This window comes from Triturus cristatus, chromosome 5_2, assembly GCF_964204655.1.
Source record: "Triturus cristatus chromosome 5_2, aTriCri1.1, whole genome shotgun sequence".
Taxonomy (NCBI): domain Eukaryota; kingdom Metazoa; phylum Chordata; class Amphibia; order Caudata; family Salamandridae; genus Triturus; species Triturus cristatus.
This window is the reverse complement of record NC_140588.1, coordinates 277,774,517-277,799,288: the sequence shown is the minus strand read 5'-3', so window position 1 is coordinate 277,799,288 and position 24,772 is coordinate 277,774,517.

Sequence of the window (24,772 nt, the reverse complement as noted above, 5' to 3'; positions counted from 1 at the left end):
TCTTCCTTGTGTAGACCTATGGATGAATATAGGGTCAGTAACTCCCCTTACCTTCCATGTTGGCCATATTGTGGGACTTGGCTCACAGAGTGACACTTTGGCTTTTGCAACCCTGGCGACGGTCGCACTCCAACACGGACACCCACATCCAGTGTTGTCAGATTTTTTAAGCTTTCTATAGCCCAAAGCCAACTAAAAAGTGGCCCAATCTAGCCCAATATTGCTACTGTAGGGAAGGAGGGGCAGGGACGTCATCAAACAGGCGGTGAATTCATTGGAATTGATGTTGCAGCAGTATGCCAAGTAAATATTTGTCTAATAGAGCGCTTCAACATACTACTTTGCGTTGTATATATTTATAATCTGGCAACTAGCACAAACCAAATTTTTACCACGAAACTGGAAAAATATAGTCCAATTGCGGGTGATCTAGCCCAATCTGGCAACACTGATGCCACAGCCACTCCCTCATGGCTGGTATACACCCACACCACACCCATCCAGCACAGGCGTCACAGGACATGTGACCCTACTAATATAAAAGACCGGGCGCACGTGCACTACGCCATTTTAGAGTTTAGAGTACATGCCCTCACTTCTCACTGAGTTAGTAGCATCACAAGCACTGAGCGGGTGTACAACCTGCGATGATGATAGGTGCACTAGTATGTCCTATGCCATGGCTATATAAAGACTCAGTACCCAATGTGAGACCTATTACCTTCCAGACCGGAGCTGCATGATGTGGAGGGTGCTGTCACCGCTAAAAGGTGAGCAGTGAGGCTTGGGTGCGCAGCGGCGGGCAGATACCTCTGGGTGGCGGGAATGGATGGGGTGCAGCAGCCTGAATGTAGAAAGGCTGCACAGCGATTTAGGCATACGCAGTCGTATATACCCTGCCATTACCCTTTCTTATTGCATTTTTAACAAGTTTTCCAATAGCAGGACAGTTTTTACAGTCAGCCAAATGTCCATTGTTCCCATATCTGGAGTAAAGTAGTTGAGTATTTCTTTTTTCATACTTTGCACCCTTAAATTTACCATCAAATTTTGACGAACTTTCCTTTCTCTGTTTTTTTTTTAAAGAGGTAAGGTGTGTTGGGAGCATCGAAGCATGCAGACACGAGCAAGACAATCCTCTCACAGCTCGTGGCTGCCACACTCTGGGAATGTTATGTTTTGAATGTGAGAAGGTTGGGAGGTAGGAGTTAATGGGGGTTCAGTCATTCTTGCTTTATACTTGCTGCTTACAAAACATGTTCTGAGGATTAAACCACATCAAGAGAATTACCGTCTCTGTCTTTTCATTCCTGCATACTGGTCTTTCCTACAATTACTAATTCTGTACTATCTTTCAGATGTGGGAGCTTGAGGGTGCACTATGTCCCGGCACGTGGTTGGAGACACACTGGTGACACAAAGGTGAGCTGCGGAGATTTTCTCCAGTGTCACTCTCTCACTCTTTCTCTCTCTCTCTCTCTCTCTCTCTCTTTCTCTCTTCCTCTCTCCTTTGATGGACGCATGATGCACAATCCTATCTTGCTTTTTATCTAACAGACTCTGATTCACAAATTGACGTTCCCCCCAACGCCACCAGAGCTGAACACGTGTAGAACCTGCGATGATGAGTGGCTATCCTGGCAATCAACACACATTTTGAAATGTGAGCTCCATTGACCACGTGTACTGAGGCTGAGGAGGTTCCTTCGGCACGTGCCAACTCTCTTCGACACACGCCGGTGGCGGAAGGTGAGCAGAGAGGCTTGTTTGCGCAGCTGGCACTCACCTCCGGCCAATGGCAGTGGGAGTGCATGGGGTGTAGCAGCCTGGGTACGCAGCGACTGTTATACACCTCTCGGCAGTGCAAGTGTATGGGCTACAGCAGACTGGGGACCATAATATCAAAAACGGCGATAACATTATCACTGCTTTAGCTGCTGGAAACTGCCACTAAAGCAGCGATAAGTGGCTTGATAATATGCCCTTGAGAATTCCCATAGAAGCCCAGGTTCTGGTGTGAAGGACATCAAACCTGGGCATCTATGGGAATTCACAAGGGCATATCATCAAGCCCCTTATCGCTGCTTTTGCGGCAGTTTCCATGCCGCTAAAGCGGCGATAATGTTATCGCCGTTCTTGATAATGTGACCCTGGGTGCGCAGTGGCTGTTAGACACCTCTGGGCAGTGAAATTGGATGGGATGCAGCAGCCTGGGTGCACAGAGCCGAAACAGAGAATTACACATGTGCAGTTGCATATAGTCTGCAATTACTAATTCTATACTATCTTTCAGATAACTATACTTGAGGGTGCAGTATGTTCCGGCACATGGTTGGAGACACACCGGTGACACAAAGGTGAGCTGCAGAGATTTTCTCCAGTGTCAACACTCCCTCTCCATCTCTTCCTTTCCCTCTCTCTCACACACTTTCTCTCTTTCTCTGTCTCTTCCTCTCTCTCTCATTCTTTCTTTCTCTCACTTCTTCTCTCTCACACTGTTTGTCTCTTTATCTCACACTGTTTCTTTCTCTCTTCCTTGTATCTCACTCTTTCTTTCTGTCTTTCTTAATATTTCTCTCTTCCACTCTCTCACTCTTTGTCTCTCTTCTTCTCTCTCACTCTTTCTCCCTCTCTCTTCCTCTCTCTCACACTGTTTCACCCTTTCTCTCTTACTGTCTCTCACTCTTTCTCTCTCTCTCTTCTCTGTCACACTGTTTCTCTCTTTCTCTCTCTCACTCTTTCACTCTTTCTCTGTCTTCCTCTTTCTTTCTGTCTTCCTCTCTCTCTTTCTCTTTCGCACTCTCTCTTCCTCCCTCTCTCACTCTTTCTCTCTCTTCCTCTCTCTCACACTGTTTCTCTCTTTCTATCTTCCTTGGGCCCGATTCACAGAACTAACTTAAGACAAAATACTAAACTTACTACCATTTTGGTATTCACAGCAGGCACTTACTCATTTCGGTATTCACAGAAGTTAGGAGTTCTAACTTTAGGACTCCTAAATGCCTTCTGTGAATACCGTAAGTCTTAAAGTTAGGATTTTTCTCAGTTTAGGAGTAGTAAAGTTAGGACTCCTAACTTTAGGACTCCTAAATGCCTTCTTTGAATACCAAAAGTCTTAAAGTTAGGATTTTTCTCAGTTTAGGAGTCCTAACTTTACTACTCCTAAACTGAGAAAAATGCTAACTTTAAGACTTTCGGTATTCACAGAAGGCATTGAGGAGTCCTAAAGTTAGGAGTCCTAACTTTACTATTCCTAAACTAAGAGGAACCCTACCTTTAAGACTTTCTGTATTCACAGAAGGCATTTAGAAGTCCTAAAGTTAGGAGTCCTAACTTTACTACTCCTAAACTGAGAAAAATCCTAACTTTAAGACTTTCGGTATTCACAGAAGGCATTTAGGAGTCCTAAAGTTAGGACTCCTAACTTCTGTGAAAAAAACATTATAATGCACAACGTGCCCAGGTTAATATGGCCGATAGCCTTTCACTTTAACCCTTTCGACGCGCATGACGGAACGGTTCCGTCATGCACGTCGGTTGCGCTGTGCGCATGACGGAACCGTTCCGTCATGGCCCCGCCCGCGCACGGAATCTTCAGCGTGGCGCGGAAATCCGCGCTGCGCTGAAGAGGTTAAAGTAATGTGTAGTCCATTGTTTATGTTGATGTTTGCAATTCTAAGTATGTTTATTATGAATAAGTCACGTTGACGAACATACAGGTATGGCGGTCACGGGGCAAGATATGCTGAAATGACATTGTGTGCATATTAACACTTCTTTTCTTTACTTTATTGTATCAATTCCTGAATTTTCACATCGTGACCAGGCCAATATGGCCGCCAGCTTTTTGGCTTGAAGTAATGCACTGCTAATGACGTCACATATTACATCACTCATGACATGGTCAGTGACATCACTGATGACATCACTGATGACATCTCAAATGACATCACTGATGACATCATCTACATGATCATCTGATGCACCTCCTCACACCCTAAAATACATACTACCATTCTCGAAACCATAGACACACCAAGACTAGCACAGCTACAATATTCTGTGCACTATGCATGCAGACCTCTAATCAGCTACATAGCTTTGATACAGTCTTTTAAATACTCAGTTAGTACCTATGCAATATAGGAATCCTTCTGTCTGTCCCATGCACTTCTCCAAACAACCATTCAGCACTATCTACATATCCTATCACTCTACCAATACCTAAGCACTAATAAATTTAGCATGCACTCTCTTTGCAGCACTGAAATTACTCCAGTTATAATATATATATATATTACCTACTGGCGGTCACTAGTAGGTAGTTACAGTTAGGACCTATTATCCATAGGAAATCCGCAACATTCTATTTGGAATAACTTTGGCGCCGGTTGACGAATCTTCGTGAAATTTTCAAAACTGGTTGGGCGCTCAGGTCCGCTCCTATCCTGAAAGTCTAGCGGTGATTCGTCAAGCGGGGGCCAAGAAAAAAGGTGGGTCGCAAAACATGTTTTCCATAGGAACCTTTAACCGCAGCTGCAGCCCGAACTGCTGACTGGGATTACACCAAATTTGGCAAAGAGGTAGTCCTTGGTTCAGAGTCGTGCCTTTTGTTTAAATGGTGTAAATCCTTTCAGTAGTTCCTGAGAAAATCAAAAGTAAAATCACATATATATCTGGGCGGAGCCTAACCACACATCTCATCATGAGATCTGATTGGCTGTCAGCACTTCATCCAAGAAGTGTTGGCAGCCAACTTGGGACCAATATACATGATATCACCTCATTAAAAAGCATTGCAGTTAATAGAAGGTTTTAAGACTTTAGTTACATTATAAATCATGTGTTGATGGTACCATACTCATTTTAGGAATTGTGGTGTGTTCTAAGGTGATTTTACCATGTGAAAAAGCCTTCTGCTGGGATATCATGAATCCTGTTTGAGAGAAAACTATTTTCTCATGCTTTTCCCACAGTGGTTTGGAAGGTGATCTATAAGCTAAACTGAGAGCACATTTTCTGTAAATTCACATTATCTTTCTCAGTCATGTGAGAATGAAGTCTGACATTCTCAGTAAAACATGCACATCCAACAAGGGCAGAGACTGTCAGTTGATTCCTTTGTGTTCTACTGCAGCTTCCCAGAGTGTTCTAAAGAACAACAAGAGCGCTAACAGTCCTACTTATGACAAACGTATTGCACACCTGAAGCCATCGTGATTGGAATAAAGTGGTAACACTTAAAACATTTAATTTTCAAAGGAACAAAATGAGGGGGTTCATTTTGCCATAGAAATTATGATTAGTGCTGCAGAAAGAAAAATTAGGGCACATTTTGACTTCTCAAATCCTCTTCTATTTCATTAAAAAATTCTGACATGCAGACTGAAACATGCCCTTTGAATACCAACAGCAGACTTCCCTGATGAGCAGTAGCTTTACTACAGTGATCTAATAAGCAACTAGAGTGCTAACATTCTGAATTTATGACAAATGTGTGACACATCTGAAAGCCTTCTTGATGGAACCAAAGTAAACAACAGAAAGTATTTCCTACTGAGGAGACTGCAGTAAATGAGGAAATTAGGAAACTTCATAACAAATAAGTCTCTCAAGATGGCCACCAGAGACAAAAGAGCCCAAATGTAGCACAAATATCAACCAGATGTAGCCCAAGTATAGCCCAATGACAGAATGTCCCAGAGTGTTCTTAAGAACAACTAGAGCGCTTACCTTTTTACTAATGACAAAAGTATGGCACACCTGAAGCCATCTTGATTGGGATAAACTGGTAACACTTAAAACATTTAATTTTCAAAGGAACAAAATGAGGGGGTTCATTTTGCCATAGAAATTATGATTAGTGCTGAAGAAAGAAAAAGTAGGGCACATTTTGAGTGACTTCTCAAATCCTCTTCTATTTTTACTAAAATATTCTGACATGCAGACTGAAACATGCACTTTTAATACCAGCAGCAGACTTCCGTGGTGAGCAGTAGCTTTACTACAGTGATGTAATGAGCAACTAGAGTGCTAACATTCAGAATTTATGGCAAATGTGTGACATATCTGAATACCTTCTTGATGGAATCAAAGTTAAAAACTGAAAGCATTTCCTACTGAAGAGACTGCAGTAAATGAGGAAATTAGGAAACTTCATAACAAATAAATCTCCCAAGATGGCCAACAGAGACAAAAGAGCCCAAATGCAGCACAAATATCACCCAGATGTAGCCCACATGTAGCCCAATGACAGAAGTGTGCATCACACAAGAACAAATTCATTTTGGTTGTAGATATGAGGAGATTAAGTGATTTGACCAGAATCACAGAATGTCGAGCTGAAGCAGAAACTCCAACCTGGTTCCCCAGTTGCAAAGTCTGCAGCTCTGGAAGTAACACCACATCCTCTCCCCTAAGTGCAACATTTAATCAAGTGGTCAACTGGATAAAAAAACATAAAGATAACAAATAATTTAAAAGTGATTTGTCGCTATTTGAAAACTCAGAAAATATGTCCACCAATACCTAAGCATTTATAAATTCAGCACGCACTTTCTTTGCAACACTGAAATTACTCCAGTTATTAGGCGTATACTTAAGGAATGGCGTAGTCAAAAACACAAGTGCAGGTACAATATTTTATACACTATGCATGCACACATCTAACCTGCTACAAACTATTGAATACGCTCTTCTAAATACCCAGTTAGTACCTATGCAGTGTAGGAATCCCCCTGTTTGTTCCATGCATTTCTCCAATCACCTATCCCGCACTATCTACATATCCTATTACTCCACCAATAACTAAGCACTTATAAATTCACTATACACTCTGTTTGTAATACTGTAATTATTCTAGTTACTAGTCATGAACTTATGGAATGGCCTAGCTACTAACACAAGTACATCTATAATATGTTGTGCACTCTCCAAGCAGACCTATAACTAGCTACATACTATTGATACACTCTTCTAAATACCCAGTTAGTACTCATGCAGTGTAGGAATCGTCCAGTCTCCCCCATGCACTTCTTTAATCACTTATCTACCACTATTAACTTATCCTATCACTCCACCAATACGTGTTCACTCTGTTTGCAGCACTGTCATCATTCCAGTTACTAGTGGTATTCTTATAAAATGACCTAGGCACCAACACAAGTACACATAAAATATTCTGTGCATAATCCTTACAAATCTCTGAGCAGATGCATACTATTGGTCCACTCCATTAAATACTGAAGTAGTACCCATGCAGCGTAGGATACCTCTTGTCAGTCTCATGCAATTCTTCAATCACCCATCCAGGACTATGTTCTTATTGTATCAGTCTGCCAATACCTAAGCACTTATGGGGCAGATTTACAAGCACCCTGCGCCACCAGTACATCACTTTTTGTAACGTAGTGATGGGCCAGGCACTCCTTCATATTTACAAGGAGAGGAAAAGCCCCCCTGCATGTTTTTTCCTCTCCTTGTAAATACGACCCCTTCATACACAGAACTTTACGTTGAAGGGGCGTCCCATAGGTGTTGCTGTGGGTGTTCCCACGCAACACCCATAGAACAAGACACATCTCCACATTTATGAGAAATCGTAAATCTGGAGATGTGTGTGAATGCTGCGCCATCCTAGAGTTGGTGTAGCAAAACGCAACGAGGAGAATTGGTTTCATTTCTCCTCATTTTTTCCTCTTTCAATGCATGCTGCATTCCACAGCATACATTGAAAGAGGAAAATACCTTTACTGATTGCTTTTGTGCAGGAAGGTGTCCCTTCCTGCACATAAACAGTCTCCACACGACACAGACATCCTTGCACCATGGTGCAAGGGTGCCTGTGTCACCGCATGGCTGCAGTTTGTGCAGCAGTGCAGAGGGAAGCACAGAGTTGCAACATATTCATGTACATATGTCACATCCCTGGGCTTCGGAAGTGCCACCGTGCAGTGCAGCTAAAGAGCTTGCAGTGTCACGCTGCAGTACTTCCTCATAAATCTTCACCTATAAATTCACCTTACACTACTAATGCATTCTTTCAGTCAACCATGCTGTATACAGATATTCAACCTAACTTTCACACATTACCTTGCAATTATAGTTCTTTCTTTAACCAGATATGGTAGTTCTGATAAGAACTTTTTTTTTCTTCTTTTTTCTTTTGTGTTTTTTTATTTGTTTGCGCAATTTTGTATTTTTTTTTGTTTTTTTAAAAAATGAACAAAAAAAAGAACGAATAAAACAAGAAACATTTGGAATTACTTATCATTCCAAAAAGAAAAAAAAGAAAAAAATTAACAACGATGGTTGCCTTGCGCAGCACAAACTGCATCCACCGACTTCTTACACTTCTTACACTTTAAGCAGTGTTGCTCGAGAAAGGCGAATTCTGGCCTAATGTCCATTGCAGGTGTTCCTGAGGACGCTCCAGATGTACTTGCCACAGCAGGTGAGGGGTTCAAAGCAGCTCGCCTCATTTCCTCCCGAGCAAGATTGAGATGATGTGTGGTCCGGAGATGCTTGAACATAGAAGCAGTGCCACAAGAGTATTTTTTTTTCACTGCCTCTTGACAGGACTCGGTCACAAATTGTGCACGTCACCTTTCTCGCATTTACTTTCTTCTCTCCAGGTGGAAAAGTGAAGAATTTCCACACTACAGATTCCGGCCTCTGTGGACGTGGTGCCTCCTGCAAGAATTCTTCTTCAGAAGATACTTCTTCCTGCTGCTGCTGCTGTCCAGATGCCATTTTGTTTGATATTTTATGGAAAACACCCAAAAGAATAAGCAAAAAGGGTTCTTGTAGGAATAGAGATGTCTCTCTAAAGATGCTCCAACAAGAATGATTAAAATGGGTGGGGTCCTTCAATAGTTACAGTGGGAAATATTATGAACCAATTAAATCTTTTTTTTTGAGGTCACATGGGATCCGCACACTCTGCGCTCACGAAGCACGCACCCGATGCGACTTCGCGAAAATATTTTTAAAAATATTATAAGTTTATTATAAGTACAAATATATTATTTTTATGAATATCTTAGATAGTTTCTTGCCCTAATATGTATATTAAACACACATACATATCATTTTAGAACATAAAAAAAATTTGCGGGAGTCGCGCACCCCAGCACGTATATGACGTCACGCGGGACCCGCCACCGCGCAAGCATCGTGTACCGTAATGCGCATGTGTCGCGAATGCGCGGGAGCAGGAGTCGCGAACTGGTCGCATACCAATCGCGCACATCACGTAATAATAAATGTATATGATGTAACTGAAAAACACGCAGGCGTCGCACACCGTACGCGGATCCTTCATGACGTTTCTAAAATGGCAGCTAGAATCCGCGCACACACCGTAACGTGTACGCTTTGGGTGCGCGACTCCGGAAAACAATTGAACATTTTCTTAAAAAAAAATAATATAACTATATTAAAATAAAATAATTAAAAAAAACAATATTTCAGTTTTAATTTTTTTAAATTTCTTTTTGTGCATTTTTCAGAAAAATATATAATCTTATTTAATGAATAAAATATTTATAAATAAACAGTTACAAAACTGAAGAAAATCAGTACAAAAAATAGGTATAACTGCTATTACACTTAAAAATTTGCATTTAAAAAACCTTTGAAATTCACTGAAAAAACCATAGGTTTCAGAGACATTATAGAAAGAAATTAGCATTTAAAAAAGCTTTGAAATTCACTGAAAAAACCATAGGTTTCAGAGACATTATAGTTAGAAATTAGCATTTAAAAACCTTCGAAATTCACAGAAAAAACCATAGGTTTCAGGGGTGTTATAGTTAGCTGGACATTTCACTCGTACAAAACCATAGAAATTCCTCCGTTATAGTTAGTTCTGCTAACTATAACTCGCGCACCCGCAATGCACTGCTGATGATGTCACATATTACATCATTCATGACATGGTCAGTGATATCACTGATGACATCTCAAATATTGCACCAGGAGGTTGGTTTGCATAGTGGTGGAGAAAGGGTGTGTGACCTCCGAAGTCCTCACAGCAATCGTGCTCTGTGGAACTTACTGGAGGTAACAGGAGTGGTAGTTGGCTGCCATATGGAGATACGGGCACTTCGTACTCCAACCAGCAGTGCACCAGGAGGTGTGTTCGCAGAGTGGTGAAGTAAGGTGGTGGGACCTTCAACAACCTCTCAGCAATTCCACAGTGTCAGACTTACTGGAGGTAACAGGAGGGGTTGTTGCCCCCCAAAGACGCTCTGGTGCCAAGGGGACTTTATCCCCCAATCAGCAGTGCACCAGGTGGCATGTTTGCAGAGTGGCAGAGAATGGGGGCTTGCATCCAAACACCTCTCAGTAATCCCGCTGTGTGGGACTTACTGGAGATAACAGGAGGGCTTGTTGCCCCCCAAGGACCCTCTTCAGCTAAGGTAACTTCATCCCTCAGCCAGCAGTGCGCCAGGAGGCACGTTTGCAGACTGGTGGAGAAAGGGGGCAAAGCATCCGCTGTTTGTCATTTCTTTTTCGTTTTTTTTTTAGGGGAGGAGGATGCGTGGCCCTTCTTTGCCAGGCCTATTTTGGCCCTGAGGAACCCATGCCCCAGGGCCTGTCATTAAAAAAAATTACATTCAAGGGAGGTGGGCCAAGCGCCCTCCTCTCCCAAGCTTGGCCCGGGGACCCCATCCCCCAGGCCCGGCCTTTGTAATTGATGTATTTTTTAATAAAAGAATAAGGGGAGGGGGGCCACGCAGTCCCACTTCTAGGCCGATTCCAGACCCTGGGACTACATCCTCAGGGCTCAGATCTAGTGTGGGGGACCTTGTCCCACCTAGGGCACCCACTTAGCAATGTTGGGGACTGCGGGGAAGCCTGAAGGACCCCGTGGTCAATGCTGGTCTACTGCCTCCTGCGGAAGCCAGCATTGCTTTAACAGAGGGAGATGCTGACATGCAACTCCCTCTCTGTGAAAGCAATTGTGATTCCCTTTGAGCATCTTTGGTTCCAGGAACGGGGCAGCCCAGCCCCCTCCAATCTTTAATTGAGCCCTGGGGAGGTGGCGGTCCCTTGGGCTGGAGGTTCGCAACGGACCCCCTCCATTATATTATTTAAGTTCCAGGAAGGTGGAGGTCCCTGGGGCTGAAGGGGGGCCATGTGGGCCCCCATTTCTATGGTATTTGCCATAGGTAGGTGGTGGCCCCGGGTCTGTGGGGTCCATGTGGCCCCCGCAATATTTAAAGTTAAAGCCCCAGGAAGAAGGCCGCCCAAGTGGATCCGGGGGGTATGCGTGCCCCCGCTTTGTTTGTAGATAAAGCCATGAAGAAATGTTGGTATCCGGGGCTGCTAATTTAATAAATAGCCCAGGGGTGGGCTGTGCAGGTCCCCTGCATCAGTTTACTATTGTTTGCTCTGTGGAGGTGGTAGTACCTGGTACGCATGGGGTGCTGCATGAGCACTCCCCAAATAGATATAAAACACTGCCTCCAGGATTTGGCCCACCTGAGGGCTTCCTATAAAGACGTGCAGGAGATTGCACATAATTTGTTCAATTTTGCTGAAAATCCACGGGTCCACCCTTGAATTTGCGGTAAAATTAAATTAAAAAAATACTTTTAACCTCCAGCGGGATCCCTGTGGGTCCCCCCACCATATCTGTGAGTTCAGGGTATTGCTACCCTGACCCTTTTCTTAACTTTTTACTTTTTTTTTGGGACTCGGCTTCAAGCCCAGTCCCAAGATAGCTGCTAACACTTCCTGATTGAAGTGTGGCCAGCCAATAAAATATCAGTAGGATCCTCGAGTCCACTGCAGAGATTTGCATCGCCAGATATCTATATGTTTTAAACTTAAATATCTCAAAAACGACAGTAGCAGTAAAGTAATAAATACATAGATATATAAGTACATGGAAGGTATGCATGTATAAGGCAGGTACTATATCAATATTTAGGTTGTATGTAATAAGCTCAGACTTTCAGGTGTTGCTGTACTTTAAGTTAATTTATTTGTGTGTGTTTTCCTCTTTTCAATAATTTAATGGTGAAGCAATTGTAGATAAATAGTTATGATAAAATGTTCATATTGTGATAGATAAATAAATGGAGATATATAAGCATCTAATCAAATAAAGTGTACAAAACTATGCAGTGACCTATATACATGTTAAGCATAGAATAATATAACAATAAGTAATATATACATTTGTTAAACAGACCTAAACAATATCTATAAGCATAGTATTATACAAATTTATACAGAGAAATGCACATATCTAGATACATACATATAACCCAATGAAATGCTTATATACACAGGAATAGGCTGTTCATTTGTGTTTGAGTGCAGTGGTTATGTTGGGAACAACCAACTTTTGAGTAGTCTTCTTAAGATAAGATAGTTATCCACGGATATTATGTTTGTGGGTAGTGAGTTCCATAGTTCGGCTGCTTGAACAGAGAAGCATGTGCCACCTATCGTTTTTTTCTTATATGGTGGGATTTTGAGGTGAGGTGCCAATCTGGAGCAGGGGTTTCTTTGTTGAATGTATTTGGTGCTTTTATTTCTGATGAAAAGCAGCCCTGTTCCATGTTTTGCTTTGTGGGTGATACAAAGCAGCTCAAATATGGATCTTCTGGCAACCAGTAACCAATGTAGGGCCCTCAAGAATGGGGAGATGTGGGCTCGTGGCTTTACATGTAGGAGTAGTCTGACAGCAGAGTTCTGAATCCAGGGTAGTCTTTTCATAGTTGATAATGATGATCCGTGGTAGAGGCCATTGGTGTTATCAAGTTTAGACAGTACAAGAGAGATAGCAGCCTGGACCTTGTATGGAAATCTCAGGGTTGAAGAAGATGCATCGCTGAGTTTTCATAGTAATGAAGCTTGATCTTGCTAATTTGTCCACTTAGTCATTCATTGTTTTGATAGATTGGATTCCATGGTCATTCCAAGGTTTCTTACTACATTAGATACTTTAGGAGGTGGTCCAAGATCGTCAGGTGGCGAGTAGGTCATAATATTTCCTATCACCACATGTGAGTATTTCTGTTTTGGAATCATTCCACTTAAGAAGCCTTCATGTCATCCACTGATAAATGGCTCTGTGGTAACTGAAAATATGTGAGTTTTCAATGTCTTTGGCGCTTTCTAGTTTAAAGAGTATTTGTGTGTCATCTGCATAGTTATAGCATGTGAGCCGAAATTCATTCATGATTGCCGGTAATGACTTCATGCAGATGTTGATAGAGCCTTGTGGGACCCTTGCTTTTATGAAGTACGCTTTCGATGAGAAAGGTGGTGAATGGATGAAGTTTGTTCTGTTTTGAAGATTGGATGTGATTGAGTCGAGGGCAGTCCCCTCTATGCCTGCTTTGTGGAGTCTTCAGAGTGTCATGGTGAACTGCGTCAAAGGCAGCTGAGAGGTCCAAGAGAAGCAGTGCAGCAACCCTGCTTTGGTCTACTGCGCTTTTAAGGTCATCCCAGATAGCGAGGAGGGCAGATTCTGTGCCTCTTCATGGATGGAATCCTGTTTGGAAGTTGGAAACTATGGAGTTATCTTCAATGAATTGGGCCATTGGGCGAATGCTGCTCTTTCTATCAGTTTGCCCAGGCAAGGTCAATTTGTAATCTGTCTGTAATTGTCGGGGTCATGCGGGTCCAGATTAGTTTGCTTTTTAAATGGGGGTATTGATGTGTTTTTTAGGTCTTCTGGAAAGATTTCCGTAGTTAAGGAATTATTGATGATTCTTCTTACTGGTGTGGCAACAGAGGTAGTTAGAAGAATATTCTTGAATATTTGTGGTGGACAAGGGTTACAAAGCTTGCCGGCAGGCCTGCTTAATTTGACAGATTCAATAATTCATTATTTGATATTTGTTTTAAGGAATGGAGAGCCTAAGTTAGCTTACTTTTGGAGGGAAATTTTGGAAGTGGGTTAGTGCTGGTGTTTGTCCAACGTGTCTGCTTTGGTTTTGTAATGATTTCACAGTTTTTCTGTGAGCTCTTAAGTAATGGAATGAGTTCCTTCTATGTATTTAGGCTTTTGTAATCTGTGAGTATTTTATAAAATCCTTTATTTACAAATTTAGCATTGTGAATTCTGCCTGAATAGTACCTCTTTTAGCTTTTTTGATTGCTGACTTGTATAATCTTTTAAGTGTCTGTAGGTTAAGTGTGTCTTAAATGCTTATTGTTTTGAGCCAGTTGCTTTGTAGTTTTCTAATTTGCTGTTTTCTCTCTTTTAGTTCTGTATTTCTCCAAGGTGCCTGCTTTCTTTTGTCCTGTCTTGTTGTTCTGAGTGGTATTAGTTTATCAAAAGCTTACTGCAGCCACTTATAAAGTTTCTGAATGGAATTTATTGTGTCTAGATATGTGTTGGATGTTAGTTGTATTTGTAAGTATTCAAAACTGAGGGGCTCATTTATGAGCCTCTGCGTCACTTTTGCGCCACCGGTGCGTCACTTTTTGTGACGCACCAGTGGCGTAAAACATGCGCCATGATGCGCCATATTTACAAAGTGACGCATCTACCTAGATGCGTCACTTTGTAAACCCCTGCGCTACATTATACCTGCGTCAGGTATAATGTATGCAGGGTGGGCGTTCCCACATAAGTAAGCATCGTAGAAGTGACGCAGTGAAATCTACGAGATTTCACTGCGCCACTTCTAGGGTGCAAATGCGTCAATATCTTACGCCTGCCTCACAGCAGGCGTAAGACTGACACAGGCCCTTTCACATGGGGCTTGCCCCATGTGAAGGGACACATTGCTGGAGTTGCGTCACTTTTGTGACACACTCCAGCAATGCGTCACTTTTGCGCCTACAGATACGTCAGATATACTGACGTATCTGTGACTCCTTGCGACATGATGCGTCATACTGTAAATATGACGCATCATTGGAGTCGCAGGGAGGGCGCAGTGAAAAGTGACGCATCACTGTTTTCACGCAGTGATGCGTCACTTTTCATAAATGAGGCCCTGAGTTTGTTCCACGGACCATAGGTGGATGCATGTAAGGTTGTTTTAGGTGTGTTGCTTTGTGGTGTTTTATGTTGGAAAGCTAGCAAATGGTGGTTTCACCATGTGACTGGAGTAACTATTTGAAAGGTAACTACTTCTGGATTTGCAAAATGACATCTTGGATTTGTCCAGAGATGTGTGTGGGTTTGTGGATGATCTGACATAGGTTCAATGTGTCAGTGATGATGCTTTTTGGATTATATTGAAATTTACAAACAAAATCCAAATTTTACTTGCCCCTCTCATTGCGCCATATTCTCTGGAATCCATAAGTAAGAAATAATAGTGTCTCCTTGTGTAGCCATTGCCCACTACTGCTGCTAATCCAGATTCGAGTACTGTCTCAATAACTTTTTCCTGCAGCTGTAGGTGGGTCAGGCTTCCCATAATTTATACTCCAGACAAAACTTCTATGTATCTGGAAAACCACAACCCTAGGAGGGTGGCATCGGCGACAGGAAGTGGCAACCCACAGTTCATAAAAGCACTCTCCAAGACAGAAGAAAGCTTAGGTCTGATTCCAGGAGTTTACAAACACTGGTGCTTTATTACCAATCTTGGTGCATGGCAGATTGCTCCAGTCCAAAGGGTTTCGGTTCTATGCTAATGTTAGTCATTCATCCATTAACAGGTGTGGTCACTTTTGAAAAGGTAAAGTTGGAAACAAGAAAGCCCTTCCATGAATAAGGCTCATTAAGAGAGCCGAAATAGCGTTAGACTGGGATGACCTGCCATGCACCCCCTTTCCTGCACAAAAACAATCCTGCCAGCAACCCAGGCACCCTTGCGCCATGGTGCAAGGGTGCCTACATTAGCGCTAGGCTGCACATAGTGCACCAGCAAAGGGGGTAAGGACAGGAATGCACAGTATTTCATAAATACAGTGAATTCCTTCCTTTGCACATTGGAGTAGGGTAGCACAGCAAAAAGACTTGCGGCACTGCCCTACTCCAATTTCTCATAAATGAGGCTGCCAAGTATGTAGTAGGTAGAATCTGTGACCTATTGGAAACTTTTTCTGCAGAGCAAAAAAGCATGTGTGGAACATACCAAACACAAGTCGTCAACTGTCACCTTCACACAGAGTTACTCTTCAATACAAAGATTTATAACTTTTTAATACTTCTACACACATATAATGCATTAGTAGCACATGTGTTCTGTAGACATGTACACCCATTAGCTGGACAAAAACTGTACAAAATTAGGTAGAAAAGTAATATGGTAATTATCAACCACTATGTAAACTATAAAACAAACTAACACCCTCATTTGATTATATGATCTGTGATGTCATCGGTGATGCCATCAATAATGTCATTTGAGATGTCATCAGTGATTTTATAAATGATTTCATAGAACATTTCACGAGTGATGTAATATATGAGGTCATAAGCAGTGCATGACAGGGGCGAAAAATATAGCGGAGCTAACTATAAGTAGTGAATTTCTATGTTATTTTTTGTTCCAAATATTACTGTTGTCATTGACATAATCATCAAGTTATATTATAACTTTAACCTTTTTTTCAGTTAAATTCTAAGGTTTTATACCCTAAAGCAGATATTTTTATCACACATAACCATAATGGTACCTTAACATTGGTTATTTTTAGTGAATTTATTTTCTTTTTTAGTGTAAAGTAATATTTTATCACCATATGTGAAGTCAACCCCCATCAGAGATGGCCTTCAGCACCCCCCCACAGGCAGTTAACCCCACATTGCGCATGGCCTTCAGCCGTGTGCAGTGGGGATTTGGCATCAGTGCTTGGGCTTTTGCAGTGCCCTATGGCCAAACCCCCAAAAACCTGACAACTCCATGTGGCACTCAGCTTTTGGCCGTGTGCAGCAGGGGATTGGGCACAGGGCTTGGCCTGTCACCAGGCCTTGTGTCCAGTCCCCCAGCAGGCTGCCCAACCCATGATGTGCACTGTTTTTTGCTTGCATGGCATAGGATTGGCCTTCGGGCACTGGCACCACCAACCCCTGAGGCCAAAACATATATATTAAGGGGAGGGGGCTATGCAGCCCCAAAACCAGAGCATTTATTGGCCCTAGGGGCCCCATTCCTCATGGCCAGTTCCAATAAAAATGGGAGAGGGCAGTGTGGACCCATCCCCAAGCCTTAAAAGGCCCGAGGACCCCATCTCCTGGGGCCAAATACAATTTAACAGAGAAGGGGGCATGCAGCCCCCCTACCTAAGAACCATCTTGGGTCCCAGGGAGCTCCCCTCAGGGGGTATTTCTTGTCATCTGCTGCTGAGACCAGAGATCATGTTCTAAACTTTCACAAACTAAAAGTATGCAAACTTGCCTACAAATCCCACACCGTATGCATTAGCAGTATGCAAAATCTTCCCACCCTTTTCTCAGGATGATGGACAGCTTACTAAAAGAACCCCCCCAGAATGTTTCCTGCCTATTTTGGAGACGCGTTCCTCATGCCTAGGAAAACAATCACATTCCACAAGACACTTACTTACGTACTGTTGTCTCAGCAGTTCCACAACTGAAAAGATAACTGGTGAAGATGCCCGAGGAACAATGAAATTGGCAAAGTTACAGACACACAAGGTCACTGGAGATATTTTCTTGGCATCCTTTCTGCAGTTGTAGTGTAGGATATGCACTATACTTTTACCCAACAAGGTAGCAGTTATTAATTAGCCAGTAGAATGTTCTCCACTTGGGTAGAGGTGTTGCACAAATCGGTCTGCTCTTCTTGGATAAATACGCAGAGCAGGATTGATTCTGCACGATGCTCATTCCACAGAAATGAAACCTCAACTGAAAGTACTTACCGATATAAACAAAGCAGGTGCCCGAGTTGAAGCTCCACTTCTGTAAAGTACTAATCGTCCTAACTTTGCGTGCATGGCCAAGGCAAAGTAAGTGTGTTTTCTCAGCATTTCCACTGTAAAAAGTAATCTGTAATCCGTGATGGAGGTGTTTGCGTCCTTGCTTTTTTCAATCGCAATATATCAGGTAGTGACTGAGACGAGGGGGTTCTTTCTTGCCATCTGCTGCTGAGAGCAGAGTCCATGGCTCTCTCTTTTAAATGCCTTAAGTAATGCACAATAACCAGAGCACCACTCACATACCTACTCACAGACACACACACAGCCACTCACACGCCCACTCACAAACTAATAGCACCACTCAGATACCTATTCATAGACCCATACAGGCACTCACAGACCCACAAAGGCACTCACACATCCACTAACAGACCCACACAGGCACTCATACACCCACTCATACATCCACTCACAGAACCTACTCACACACTCATAGACCCAATCACAGACCCATACAGATACTCACACACCCACTCACAGACCTGCTTAGTCACTAGCACACCCACTCACAGACCTAATGAGACACACATGCACTCAGTCACACACTCACTGTCAAAGGTTAGTGGTTATAGTTAGGAAATAAAATATAAAAAACTTTAGAAATTCACGTAAAGACAAAGGTTACAGGGACGTTATAGTTAGGAAACTACATTTAAAAAACCTTAGCAATCCACTGAAAAAACAAAGGTTACAGGGAACTTCTAGTTAGGAAATAGAATTTTAAAAAACTTAGAAATTCAGTGCAAAAAACAAAGATTACAGGGGCATTACAGTTAGGCCCACATTTCACTCATTCAAAACCAGTGAAGTTCCGCAGTTCCTTATGCCCTTGTAATGCACAAGGTCAGGGCCTGGGGTATGGGGTAACCAGGACCGAAATTGGCCTGGGGAGGGGAGCGCACTGCCCCCATCTCCCCACTGAATTTTGACCCGGCCCCGGGCATGGGGTCCTCGGGCCACAATTTTCCCCCTACTTCCATCAAGTATTGGCTGGGCCCGGATGGCCCTGATGCTCATTTCATAGAAATTAAACCCTCAACGGGAAGCATTTACATACATAGACATAGCAGGTGCCTCTTGTGTTTGACAAAGGCAAAGCTGGTGTGTTTTTTCTGCAATTCTACATTGAAAGACAATCTGAACTTCTTTGTGGAGGTGAATACATTGTTGATCTATTGGAGCACAATCTTTAGTGACTGTGAAGTGGGTCTTTTCTTGGCCTCATCTGGTGAGAACAAAGTTCATCGTTCTCCTTTTAAATTACTATGAGTTTGAAATTGTGCAAATCACCTGGAAGCCTCACCCGTTTGGACCCAAACTGTCCAACTTAGTAGTATGCAAAGGTCTTCCTGCATTTTGCCTGGATAATGGACAGCTTTCCAAAAGATCCCCCAGTGCATTTCCAGACGATTTTGGTGATGCCAAACAGTATGAAGATATCTCCACTAAACAAAGAAGCACTTACACCATATAGATAAGAGGAAGTATTCTTGTTTGGTGGAGATTTACTTCTTTGCAATATCGTTGTCTTCTCTATGGAAGATTCATATTATCACAGATTTAGGAATAAAGACACACAAGGAACAATCACATTGCCGAAATGCACAAAAGGTGACTGGAGATATTTCCTCATGGTCAATTATGCAGATGGAATATGGAATATGCACTAGACATTTGCACAATGAGTTAGCATTTACTAATTAATCAATATAAAGTACTCCAGTTGGGTATATATTTTATGCAAAACAGTGGACTCTTTTTGAATAAATGGGCAGGTAAGGTTCCATTCTGGCCCAATCACTTAGACAGCTACTGACACACACACACAGACACTCATATAGTGTCTGTGTATACCAACTCAAACCTACACACTCACTCACAGACCCATACAGCCACTCACACCCACTCATTGGCTCATAAATTCACTCACACACACTCACACAACCTCAAAACTACTTATACCCACTCATATGCCATACAGACACTAACTTACCCTCTCATAGACCCATAAAGGCACTACTCATATACCTACTCACAGACCCATACAGCTACTTGTACACCAATACAGAGACTCACACTTCCTCAAAACTACTCCCACACCCACTCATACACCCATACAGGCACTCACATACCCACTAACAGCCTCATACAGCCACTCACACACCCAGGACCTGACCCAGACAGCTACCCACACACCCATTTACAGACTCATACGGCCAGCCACACACCTACTCACAGATGCACACAACCACTCACACACCTATCCACACAACCACACAAACACTCACACACCCACAATACCACTCATACACCTACTCACAGAACCATACAGCCACTCACACACCCACTCACTGACCTATACAGCCACTCACACACCCACTCTCAAAGGTTACAGGTTACAGTTAGGCAATACTGTTAAAAACACTTTCAAAATTCAGTAAACACAAAGGTTACAGGGACTTTATAGTTAAGAAATAAAATGTAAAAAACCTTCAAAAATCACTGAAAAAAGCAAAGGTTATAGGGTCATTATAGAGAAGATATGAAATTTAAAAACTTTAGAAATTAACTTAAAAAAACAAAGGTTACAGAAATGTTATAGTTAGGCTCAGATTTCACTCCTACCAATCCAGTGAAATTCATTAGTTATAGTTACCTGAGCTAACTATAGATTATGTCGACTCAATGTACTGCTTATGACCTCACATATTACATCACTCATGACATGGCCAGTGACATCACTGATGACATCACAAATGCCATCACTTATGATATCACTGATTATATCATCAGTGTGTGAGTGGGTATCTGACTGGCTATATGGGTGTGTGTGTGGCTGTGTGAGTGGTTGTATGGATATGTAAGTGGGTATGTGAGTAGCTCTATGGGTGGGTGAGTGGCTGTGTAAGTGACTTTTGGAGAATGAGTAGATGTGTGAGTGACTGCATAGGTGTGTGAGTGGGTATGTGAGTGGCTGTATGGGTGAGTGAGTATCTGTCTGATTGGCTGTATGGGTAAGAGAATGGGTGTGTGAGTGGCTGTATGGGTTAGGGAGTGGGTAGGTGAGTGGCTATATGGGTGAGTGAGTAGCTGTTTGAGTGTGTGTATAGGTAAGTGAGTGGGTAATAATGGCTGGTTTTTAAAGTGAATGTCTGTGTGAGTGGCTGTAAGGGTGAGCGAGTGGGTATGTGAGTGGTTGTATGGATATGGGGATGGGTATGTAAGTGGTTTTGTGAATATGTGAGTGAGTGTGGGAATGGTGTATGGGTGAGTGAATGGCTGTGTTGTCAGTTGCTGTATGGATAAGTGAGTAGCTGTGTGAACTGTATTGGTGAGTAAGTGGCAGTGTGAGGAGCTGTATTGGTGAGTATGTGGCTGTGTGAGTACCTGTATGGGCATGCAAGTGGCTATATGAGGTCCTGTATGGTTGAGTGGGTGTGTGAGTGGCTGTAAGGGTACATGAGTGAGTATATAAGTGTTTGTATATCTGTATGATGGGATGTGTTAGTGACTGTATTGGTGAGTGAGTGGGTGCATGAGTGGCTTTATGGGTTTGTTAGTAGGGGTGAGAGTGGCAGTATGAGTGAGTGGATGTTTGAATGTCTCTATGGATGAGTGATTGGATGTGTGAGTACTGGTATGGGTCCCTGAATGGTTATGTGAAGGGATGTGTGGCATTGGGAGTGGGTGTCTGAGTGGTTCTGTGGATGATGTCATCAGTGATGTCGACAGTGAAGTCATTTGAGATGTCATCAGTAATGTCATCAGTGATGCCCCTGACCATGTCATGAGTGACGTAATAGGTGAGGTCATAAAAAGTGCATTGTGGGGGCATAAGGTATAATTAGCTCAGTTAACTATAACTGGTGAATTTTACTGGTTTTCTATCAGTGAAATCAGAGTCTAACTATAATGTCCCTGTAACCTTTGTTTTTTTCAGTGATTTTATGAGGTTTTTTAAATTCTATTTCCTGAATAAAACATTCCTGTATCCTTTGTTTTTTTTAAGTGAATTTCTAAGGATGTTTACATTTCATAACCTAACTGTAACTGTAACGTCCCTGTAACCTTTTGTTTTTAAGTGAATGTCTAAGGTTTGTTAATTGTATTTCCTAACTGTAACCTGTAACGTTTTAGAGTGAGTGTGTGACTGGGTGCATGAGTGTCTCAGTGAGTGTGTGAGTGTGTGAATGTCTCAATGTATGTGAGTTGGTGTGTGAGTGTCTTAGTGGGCCTGGGAGTGGCTGCATAAGTGTCTCTCTTTTTTTTTTTTTATTTATTAATGTTCCACAACCCAACCTTTACAGTAAATAAATTGAGTACATCCATATAAAGCATATATAGCATTGTAACAAAGCTAATCATAATATATTTACTCATCAAAATCAAAGTAGTCTCTTAGCGGACGCCAAATAGTAAGTCCAAATAGTCTCTTACGTGTTTTTTTTAACATATACATACTGATTTCAAGGTTGTAAAAGTTAAACAGCTTAGATCGCCACACTTCGAAACTTGGAGCTTGTGGTTGCAGCCATGCTGTAGCTATTGACAACCGAATCGTAGCTGCAATAATAAAGAGAAAAAAACGATAATCAAAAAGAGAATGTCCTTGAGTGGTTTCTTCTCCAATACCCAATAGAATTAAATTGGATGACAATAGGACAGGTTTACCAAGGATAAAACCCAAAAAATTTGAAATTTGATTGAAAAACAGTGTTAAAGACGGACAAGCATAAAACACATGTACAATATCGGCTCTACAGGCTTTGCACCGAAACATTCACCCGAATTGGAATATAAAGAAGAGTTACCCCATTTCATCATCACCGCCGGAGTGTGATATAAATTAAAAATGGTTTTGTATAATTGAGCTTTTAGTGACGCAGAATAAAGAACCTTATGGGCCATTTTAATAGATTCTTGAATGTTAATAGGTGTATATGAGAGCCTACCTAACCATTTCTCATTAGTTTTGACCATGTCGTCTATCCGGCATGCAATAAGCTGCTTGTAAATAGGTCCGATAGGTGGTAATAGTCTCATAACATCAATAATACGAATTGGGGACAGCGACCTGGTACGTTTGTAAAGAAAATCACGGATCTGTAAATATTTGAAGAATTGATTATTAGATAACTCAAATTGCTGTCTAAGTGTGTCAAAAGAGACAAGGGTACCCTCACAAGAAATAAAGTCACCAAGACATGTAATACCTTTAGAGTACCAACATCGTATGACTGAATCTGCGAATATTGAGGGTAGTAAATAGGGAGCCCTGAGTGGAGTATATATCGTAAATTTGGGTATATTACACATTTTCCTGACCGCTTTCCACACTTTGAAAGCAGACATAATAGTTTTAAACCGAGTACGTTTGTAATAGCTGCTATCAAAGTTGGAAATCAGACATTCTTTTGCAAGCGGGCCTAGCGTAATTTGATAGATTGAAGGTGATTCTGCAACATTAGGCGTATCTTCACCAGTCAAGAGAATGCGCATTCTTAAAAGTAAACATGAAATCTGATACAAAGCAAAATCCGGAACTCCCCAACCGCCACGATCAAACGGGAGCGTCATGAATCGTGAAGCTCTACGAATCTTTCCTGGGGCCCAAAGATATTTTTCACATGCTGATTGTAATTGGCGAATTTGAGACTCAGGGATCAGTAAGGGAACCGCCCGAAAGAAGTAAAGTACTCTAGGTAATATAATCATTTTGAGTAGGTTTTCTCTGCCGACCAGGGTTAAATGAAGGCTCTGCCATGATTACAACACGTTTCTGGATTTTTCCAGTATCTCAGCCCAGTTGGCATTGACCAATTTGTCCAAATTAGGTCTGATCTTGATGCCCAAATAAATCACTTCTTCCACAATCCTATTATCATAAGCTAAAGTGTGATCCATGCATAGACATTGTGTCTTGGCTTTATTAAGTTTATACCCGGAGTATTGACCAAAACACTCCGCTAAAGATTCTATGGAAGGTAATGCACTATTTAAGTCGGACGTAATAACAGCAATGTCATCCGCGTAAGCGAGAACTTTATAGTGTGTACCATGAGCTATAAAAGGAGGAATCTGTGAGTTAAGATCGAGCATTTTGACAAAAGGGATTGATATAGAAGGCAAAAAGGATAGGGGAACAGGGGCAGCCTTGCCGAGTCCCTCTACTGATCTGAACCTCCTCTGATTTAAGACCCATAGCGCAAATCCTTGCAGTAGGCGATTGGTAGAAAATCTGAAGAGCCCGAAGAAAGCCCGGATTAAATCCCAAGCGAGCCATGACCTTCCATAAAAACCTCCAGGACACACGGTCAAAAGCCTTCTCGGCGTCAAGCAGGACAAGACCCTGAAATCTGGGCTCAACCTGCGCAACGTCGAGAAGTGCAATGACCCGATTAATATGATCCACCGTCCCACGCCCAGGCACGAAACCATGTTGTTGTGGTGATACCAGCCCCGCAACAAGTGGGGCCATACGATTTGCTAACAATTTGGCATATAATTTACCATCACAGTTGACCAGCGATATTGGGCGGTAAGACCCTGGTTGATCGGGAGGTTTCCCCTTCTTCGGAAAGATAACTACATGGGCAGCATCCCATGATTGAGGTGGGAAGCCCAACCTAGCTGCCTGGAAAGTATTCAGCAAATCCTCACGGAGTTCTGGAAAAAAAGTCGTATAGATCTCTGATGGAAGAGAGTCCGGGCCGGCCGCTTTCCCCGAGGGCAATTTACACAATGCACGCTCGATTTCTTCGAATGAAAATGGGAGATCCAATCTATCTGCCACAGCAGGATCAAGTCTGTCCCATTCTAGGGCTGGTAGCCCGAGGTCAAGTGGAAAATCACCTACATCCGGTTGGCTATACAAGTCAGAGTAAAATTGATGGAAAACTTT